We start from the raw sequence: 9779 nt of genomic DNA, 5'->3' as shown, positions 1-9779 counted from the left end.
TCCCCAACTAATTATTGGTTTGGTTTAAAGGATTTAATTTCTTTTTTGGCAGTGGTACTCATACAGCTGCAAAAAAAAACTATAAATATTTCTCAGATAGGAGATGTATTTTATACGCATCTAAAATTCTAAATCACAAAACATTTTATCAAAAAAGTTATTTCCATACTAATACATTTTTAAACGCATTTTGAGTTCTATTATTGCGTTAGATCTCTCCTCCTCCTCCTCTTCATTTCCATTAAGATTTAGGGTGTGCTTGGAATACAAGAAGTAGAGGCGAAAGATTTAGGGTGTGCTTGGAATGCAAGAAGTAGAGGCGAGAGAAAGACAGACGAGAGAGTAATGAAAGAAATTGAATACTTCTTTTGTTTGGTGTTGCATAGAAAGAGAGAAGAGTGATTAAATTGGTGTGGGACTCACACCATTTATCTTCTCCTCAATGTTGCGAAGAAAGAGGAAAGAGTGTTTCAATTTTTAATCTTTTCCTACTTTAACCTTTAATTGTACATTTTGTAATTTTCTTTTCAGTTTTGTTTTGTTTTAAATAATACCACTTGTTTCATATTAATTAATTAATTAAATTGTTAATTAAATAAAGTAATTTATATATGAATTAATTTTTTAGAGCTGAGTTTAAATATTTGTTTGTTTATGAAATTAATGTAAATATGATGAAGAATAAATTACATTTCAATAATATTGTAGTATACTTTTAATTCAAGGGATATTTGTGTCTTTTCAAAAATGACACACTCTATTTCTCTTCTATTTCTCTCTTCTTTCTTTTATACCAAATAACACATTAAATCTACTCTATTTCTTATCTCTTTCTCTCTTCTTATACTCTATCTTACTTATTTCTCTCTTCACACTTTCTCTCTACAACCAAACACACCCTTAAAGAGTTTGTGAGAAACTTCATTTCTTTTTATTTTTAAAATTTTCTCGCAACTTCTACTGAATTGTATTTAGTTTGTATTTAGTTTAAGAGTTTTCTTAATCTCTACATCACTCATTTAGTTTGTTTCATTTCTTTTCCTTTTTTTTTCATGCATTACTTAAATAGCTTGTTTAAGGTACAGTAGGTTGTAGTTAAACTCATTTTACGTAGTTATTGAGACATGCATTGACATTTTTTAATATTTAGAGCACTAGGCATTGGATTAATGCATTTTCAACCATTGTTGAGTTTTAGGTTTTACGGATGAAATTCTGGTATCAGATATGAGATGTCGAAGGAGATGTCACGACACAAATATCTGAGGACTAAACACTATGGAGTAAAACGATAAACAGTAAAAGACAGTAACAGAAAGCAACAGACACAAGAAAATGTTTACCCAGTTCGAAACAACCTTCCTACTCTGGGGGCTGCCAAGCCACGGATGAAATCAATATACGATAGTATCAATTTGAAGCTAAACAACCTCCGGTTTACAACTTCTCACTTAATCATTACCCTTCCTATGACTTCTACCTAAGACTCACCTAGGTATGAGGCCCTTCTCAAATCCCTTCAATCACAACCAGTGACAAACGACACAATTAAACAAACGACACTCTTCAAAGACACACAATTCTCAATGCTTAAAAGCTTATGAGAACTAACAATTACACTCCTTGCTTAACAGCTTCGGAGGTCCAACATTCAACACCTAAAGGTTTGTGAATGGACAGGTATGGAACTTACTACCCAACCAAATAAGGATTCCTAGAACCATAACAAAAACAAATATAAGTTCCATCTAAAACTAGGTTTAGGCCAGTCTATTTATAGGATTAGTATATACTGAGTTGGGCTTAAAAACGCAGTAAAGAGGCTGCACCAAGTCTGCTACTTGTTCTCCGAGAAAATGGGTCTTCAATCCAAACTTTCGGAAATTGTCTCCAATTAAAGAAAGCGTGAAAACCAACATATATCATTGATTGAATCGATCTTGGATGGAACATAAACTAACCGAATAGTCCAAAATATTCTGTAACTAACAAAACGGCTGATACACATGACTGATCAACTCCTGCAGACACAGTGTCATACCCGCCTTGTTGGAACATCTTTGTTCGACATGTTGAAACCTGTATGTTAGGATATTTTATTCAACATGTTTTTGGTAGGTTGGTTTTACCAAAATGCATGTCAGTCTTAGAGAAACTACAACGGAAGTGCACTTCCGTATTTTGTCTGAATTTGATTCTTTTGGGTTAGGGAAGTGCACTTTCGTATTTTGTCTGAATCTCCTTAGTTTGTTTGATTTAATGTTTGTCATTTGGGTTTGAGTTCTTTGATTTAATAGGATGTTTCTAATTTAATTTCATATAAAATGGCTAACAACCAAGATAGATTAAGGCAAGATAGAGTGTCATAACATGCATTTGTTCGCAGGGAGAGAGCTAGACCCTCTTGATCACCAGTTGGTTCCAGTTTATTTGATGTAGAAGCATCCATTTCTGGAGTTCAAGTGTCTCCAACTTGGTCTTCTTAGAGGCGCATATCACCTACTATTGTCTAAGAAGCCCCTGAAGTCCATTTTGATTAGCCAAATATTAATGTTATTGTTCTTGATGTCGTTCTTGTTGTTTTTGGAGGAGATCCCTATGAAAATTCATTATTACTTTTGTATAAAGACAATGCTTCTAAGCACATGTGAGATTGAGAGGTAATTGTTTCATTGAATGTCAGGGGGTTGGATCCTTCATGCGGCCATAAGCTGCATTTGTTAAATCCCATCTTCTCGATCAACTATGAATACGTAATATCACAAGAGTTCTCACCATCAGTGAGGATCCTAGAGACATCGAACTTCTTGATTGTAGTTGTGATTCCTAGGGAAAATTTCATTGGGGACATCTCTGACCATCACTGAGTCTTGAAATCCTAACATAGGTCGGTCAGGAATCTTTGTTGATGTACCTGCATCTTTTCTGTGGGTGGCTAGAATCTTGACAATTTTCTCTTCATGGTCCTCTTGGAGGGGAGGTTTTCTCGGGGTGCTCCTCTAGTGATGGTTGGGATGTACGATCATTTTCCTTTGTTGGCCTTCTTACTCTCGTCGTTGGTCCTAGCATCTACATTCTTCGAGGGGAAATTACCTTTTGATGATTCCTCCCAATTTCATTTGCCCCTTGACGTATTTGGTCAGTCGACCCCTTTTAATCAGTCACTTGATGGCATCCTTCAGCTAAATGCAATCATCAGTGTTGTGGTCATGACCCTTGTGGAAGCATAAGTACTTTGATTTATCCATACTAGATGTTTCCTTAACGGACCAGGATATCAGACTCCTCCCTTTCGAAATTCGGTGTTGATGCAGTCCTGGTAGATTTTCTCCCAAAAAAAGTAAAGGGGTGTACTTGTAATACCGCCGTTGCATACCTCATTCAGACTCATCTTGGTGTTGGTCGGACTTCTTCCCAATCGAGAGACTAGAGTGAATTTAGACCGTAGCATGATTGTCAAATTGCGTATTCAATTTGTCCTATAAGATCATATAAGACTCGGTCATGGTCAGCATTTCTTGGATGGTCTTCACTTTCTTCCCCTCATCTTCGAACAAAACGGATGGTACGTCAAGAGGTCATTTTCAAAGATCCAACACTAAAGGCCTTCTCTGACCCCAACAGTTGCTTGCATGAATAAGTCGATGTAATACCACAAGCTGTCCTTCTTACATTGGATGATTTCTCTAAAATTAGCTTTAGTCATTGGTCGCCGCTTTCGGGAAATGAAGTGGGCAAAAAAATGTTCACAGACACCAATCCATGACTTAATGCTCTCGTCGATTAGACCATTGAACCATATCCTGGTCGGTCCGATTAGGGTCAGCGAAAACAACTTACATTTAGAGAATTTATCATTGTTAAAGTACTCTAGTCGTTTGTTGACGAGCTGGACGAGCTCGTTGCGGTATCCCTTTGCGTCAAAAAATCTGGACAAACAGTGGATGTTTCCCTATCAATTTTCCTCTTCAGCCGAGCGAGGAGCATGGTTGAACTAGTTTCCCTTGTGGCTTTGAGGAGGAGTCTATCGTTTCCCGCTCCTATGTTGGTTTATTGACTTAGGAGTTTTTTCTTTCTTCGCCCCTGTCGAATCCAAGATGCTAGTACGAGTCCTTCTCGATAAAGCCTCCTAAACAGTGTTCCCGTACGGAAGAGCCTTGTGAAGGCTTTCTTTAAGGGGCAATAACCTTTCTTCAAACGCAAGAGAGTTATGTTGTCGAACAATATGGTACATGTTGTTCAACAACTCGTTAGCGCCTTGTGATCCAAGGTTTGTTCCCAACAATTATAAACCAGACAATACCCCTAGTTGTGCAACAAGAGGTGACATTTGATGTCTAATAAGAGGCAATTGGATAAACCCAACTATTTGGGGAGTTTGAGTGATATCTGGATGCAACGGAGTTACCGCTTTTAGATTCATGACATTTTAATGAGGTGGTGGAGGTAGAGGTTGTTGATTGATTGTTGTTTAACCAACAACAACAGCTTCACGTGCAGCGCCAAATCGAGTAACTTTAGATCCAGCCATCACTTAGAATCATGAGAATTGGAGATCTGGAAGTTTGAAGAAATCTAAGTTAAAATGATGTTTGATCAGATCGAATATGAAGAATCTTCACTTTTTATTCTACATTCTATTGATTCATTAACTTGAGGAGGTTACAAATTGATGAATCAGAGAGCTACAATGAGATTGCAGAAATTGAAAGAATCAGAAGTTGATTCTCACAAAGAGCGTCAGTATTTAATTTTGGAACTAGAAATAGAGTATGATTGGAAGTGATGGTGGATTTGAACCTTCGGCACAGTGGACATGGGGGATTGTATGGTTATCTCTCAAACGCTTAAGTCAGTATGTGAAGGAGAAGAGTTAATTGAAATTGTGTTTGAAACTTGTTACCTCAATTTTACGCTATATATAGAGAGAGAGAGAGAGAGAAAATAAAAAACTCAATATTTGTTAGGAGTGGATTGCGGTGAGCCGTTTGATGCACTTGCAATTGCGATCTTTGTTAACGCAATGAGAAACGTGTTTATGCTAAGAAGATTTTGGAAGTAGTATTAGTCCATTAGAGTGGTTGGGGCCGGCCCAAAATACCAATCATGTCATTGAAATAAAAATATCGAAAACATAATCTACATTCCAAGGATATTGATGTCTCTTTTGCAATTATCATGTCCATTCAAACTCAGTAGAAAACAATTCTCAATAGTTAGTGATGATTAACAAGTCTCAAGGTTAATATTTATACTATGTTGGTTTTATACGTTACAAAAGGTTTCTTTAGTCGTTGACAACTTTATATATCTATTTCTAGTGTCAAGAGTAAATATTATGATTGGCAATGAATTAGATCAACTCGAATATAGTTTGAAACTCGATTCGACAACTAAATTCTTGAACTTAACTCATGAACCAAATGAGTTGAACTTTAATTAATTATCAATACTACAAATAATACATTTTATGACAAAATTTTTGCCTCGCTTAAAAAAAGAACTGAAGTGTAAACCATCTACGCATCACATTTTATTTTATTTTTTAAAGAAATCCATATATTCCCTCGGTTGAGCAAGAAATCGAGGGGTAAAGTATTTAGAGAAAACGCCTTCGAATCCCAACAACTACATTTTAACACCTTTTAATTTTTTTATGACTTATTACCTCGGTTTTGCTTATAACCGAGAGGTAAAGTATTTAGTGAACACATCTTCGAATCCCAACAAATATATTTTATCACCTTTTAAATTTTTTAAAAAAAATTTATGACCTATTACCTCGGTTTTGCTTAAAACCGAAGAGTATAGTAGCTAGAAGACACGTCTTTGAATCCTAATAACTATATTTTATCACCTTTTAATTTTTTAAATTTTTTTATCACCTATTACCTCGATTTTTCTGAAAATCGAGGGGTAAAGTAACATATTTTTTTATTTATGACCAGTTTGATGAAAAAAATAAGTAAAGAATCTTTATCGTCCATTCATAAAGTAACAATGGTCAAAATATTGTCAACTCATCAATCCATATGAAACATTAGTGATCCATGTGAAACTCTCACTAGTTAATCAAAACGTGAATGCTACAACTATTCATCTTTGATGCAAAATATTGATATTTAAACTTAACATATTGAAAATAATGATAATGAAAGGAAGAAAGGAAAAATATTTCAAGGTTGGTTTTTTAATGTTTAATCTTTTCTCTAGTTAGGAAAGCATGAAAGTAACTTATTAATGTTAGTTGTAGTTGTATCAAAGTAAAATGGTTAATATTGTTATTATTGTTGAAATTTAGTATTTAACAATTCCATTGATTTTGTTTATTTGTTGTTCTTGTTGTTAAGATTTAATGTTTAAAGAATCCATGGATTTTGTTGTTGTTGTTGTTATTGTTGTTGTTGAGATTTAATGCTTAAGGATTTTATTGATTTTGTTTTTATTAATGTTATTGTTGTTGATGAGGAAGATTTGGAATTTATCAACAAATTTGATGCTTTGCAGATTAAAACAAAAACAAAACAAAAAAATAGATCAATATTTTTTTTGTAAACAAGACTTTACTCCTCGTTTATTGTTAAAAACCGAGGTAAGAAGTAGCGCAGTTTTGAAAAGTACAAAAAAGCAAATGATGGGGATCAAATCCATGAATAGTGCCACTTTACACCTTTGGTTGTTTTAGCCAAAATTTGCCAAAGGAGGAGATTGTTAGTTCCATGGTTTTTGTACTGGCATAACTTTGCTAAAACATGGTTCTTGACTGATGTTGAACAAGATGTTGTAACATCATGTTCTGCTGTCATAACAAGTTTTGTTGTTATGTGTTTTGACAAATGATCTGTCAGATGTTCTGACATTCTACACCAAATTATCCTGACAACTCAGACTAGTTTTTAAACCTTGAAAGAATTGATTGAAAAATATGAGAATCTGGAATATTCAGATAATCATTACAGACGTAGGCGCAGACAAATGCATATTAGTCTTTGTTTTTAGAAAAAAGAATCTTTGAGATTTCTTTTAGAAAAATAAGATTTTATTTGTTCCTAATTTGTGAAAAGATCTTGTAGCTGTTTTCATAAAAAAGAAGATTGGATTCAGATTAAAGTCCAAATCCATTCTGCAAGTATCTGTAAAAAGGAACATGGGAAACCTAGTTTACCAAGCATTCACACAAGGGAAATCGTGGGTGCAATAAGGATTGTTGTTTTGGAAGTTCCTCAAGTTCTTCGTGTTTTCTATTCTTTTGTGTCATTCATGTATCTTCTAATACATTGAGGTGGACGTGTGTTCTCACTCTTGAAACTTCAAAGCAAGAAAGTTGAATTTTGTTCTTGATCAAATCTTTTAAGCAAGATCAAGTATTGTTCTTAGTTATGGTGCTTAACTAAGTTCTTGATTGGAAAGTGTAATCTTTCTACTTTGGTTCCTTTGGTCACCGGGTGTGTGGCTATTTTATCACTATGGTGATTGGAAGTGGGATGGCGATTTTTCAAATCTAGATGTCGAATTCTAAGAAAAAGTAACGTTGGGTAGTGATTAGAAGATAAGTTGTAAACTAGGGGTGTTTAGCCTCTTAAAGCTTTGTACATGGTACCGGTTTTGTATGCTCCCTTTTGCTTAACTTATCCCTAGTATATCGTGTTTCCCATTATTTCTCTGTTTTTCACAATTTTCTTCAGTATCCATGAACAATTTAAGGTCACTTGACAACACATAATATCTTGGCCCTTGAGATAATACGCATTGATCTATCTAACCCATAGTTTGTCCTCCTTGGCTTGTAAGTTTCATAAGCGCTTACCTACTATTGCTTGATTCTATTCTATCAAAGAAGTTATATTTAGACCCCTTGCAACTTTGGGATCACAAACATTCTCCCAAGCCACAAGTGTTTTCCTGCTTACCTCATCAATTCCACTCCACAAATTGCTTATGCATATTGCTTCTATGTATTTGGTAACTGTTTGTAGTAGCGAAAATACCGGCATCCATTAAGTTATGACAACGAATAACACACTTCTAATCAGTGGGTATATCCATGTGTATCTCAAGAATTTCTATGTCCAATATCGTATCTTGGAAACTATTATATCCATTAGAGGCCTGCACTGGTGCACCGTCAATTTTCTACTCGATAATGGCACTCCCATGTATTTGAAGGGTAGTGTACCAGCAGAGAATATAATTGACTCTATAATTGCATGTTAATCTGCTTCTTGCATTCCTTTAAAACAAAGCTTGCGTTTTGGAGGACGTGCTTTCAATCTAGTTGCATTAGATAATTTCTTGAATTATAACACCATAATCTTCACATATATCTCATCACCTTTTGTAAACTAAAATTATTAGCAAAACTAATGCTAGTGATTTGTAGTTTCTCACTTCTTGGATGAAAGTTAAAATCACGATTCTTCTTAAGGTTCTTCAAGCATCTATGTAAGTATTCCATGATTAATACAAATAACATAGGAGATATGGGATCCCCTGCATGAGTCCTCGCCTTTCCTTCAACAATTCACTATTTTGGCCATTGATAGAATACGTGTAAGAAATAGTACTCACATAGATCATAATCCATTTAATAAATTTATCAAGGAAATTCATTTCACGCAAAATCACCTCTAGTGTTGACCAGTCCACGGTATATGTTTCTTGATATATCCTTTCAACAATTCATGTACAATAATAATATTGTCATGGATTACCTTGCAAGTCATAAATGAAGATTGGCTATTATCCACTACCACATTGATTTCATTTCTCAGTATGAATGTCAGAATTTTTGAAATAATTTTGTATATCGTGGTACATCAAGCTATAAGTCTCATCTCCTTCATTGTTTTTGCAGCGGGCAATTTTAGGATCAGAGTAACTAAGACACAATTGGATGATGCATATAATATGTTCTTCTTAAAGAAATCAAGTATAGTTGCCATCAGATCGTTCTTTGTTATATTTCAAGTAGCCTTGAAGAACTTTGAGTTGAATCCATCAATCCCAGGGGCTTAATTAGTATCTCCAATACTTTTGAGTGATTTTGAAATTTCTTGCTCAGTTATTAGTTGAGTCAAACGATTCTTATGAGAGCCTTGTAGTTGAGCTCCTTTTATAAGTGCCACTATATCCATATTCAGCAACCTTTGGGAGGTTGTTCCAATTAAATCTCCATAGAACCTAATGACTTATTTCTTAATTTCCTAGAAATCAGATAAAATTCTACCATTGTTGTTTTTAAGTTTATAGTTCCCAGTTTGCTTGTTTTTTCCTCTAATGATGGAATAGATGTAGGCATTCTTTCCATCCCTTAATCTCATCCATGTGATCTTCGATTTTTGAATTAGGATTTTTTTCCTCTACTTCAGTAGTATGAATGATCTCATCAGTCCAATGTATAAGTTCTTGGATGTACTCATTATTAAACATAGTAAATATTTGTTGTGTTTATATCAAAAACATCATATAATCTTGTAGTTCTCAAATTCGTCTATTTCTTTCCTGTTTAGGCCTCTTAAGATTGGTTGTAAGCATTTAAGTTTCCTCCAAAGGACATACATTGATCTCCCAGACTCCTCCTTATTCCAACTGTTAGTTACCAATACCATTTCCATGAAATCAGGTTTCTCAAGAACATTATTCAGGAATTTGAATCTTGGTTGTTGTCTTGTTCTAACAATGTTATGACCCACCAACTTTACCTTTAGAGGTGAATGATTAGATATGTGAGCATTTAATACTTCAATCTCAAAATCAGGAAATTTAAAAATCAATCTCTA

The sequence above is a fragment of the Vicia villosa genome, unplaced genomic scaffold, assembly GCF_029867415.1.
Source record: "Vicia villosa cultivar HV-30 ecotype Madison, WI unplaced genomic scaffold, Vvil1.0 ctg.003815F_1_1, whole genome shotgun sequence".
NCBI classification, from domain to species: domain Eukaryota; kingdom Viridiplantae; phylum Streptophyta; class Magnoliopsida; order Fabales; family Fabaceae; genus Vicia; species Vicia villosa.
The sequence above is the reverse complement of the archived record's forward strand: the minus strand, read 5'-3'. Positions refer to the sequence as shown.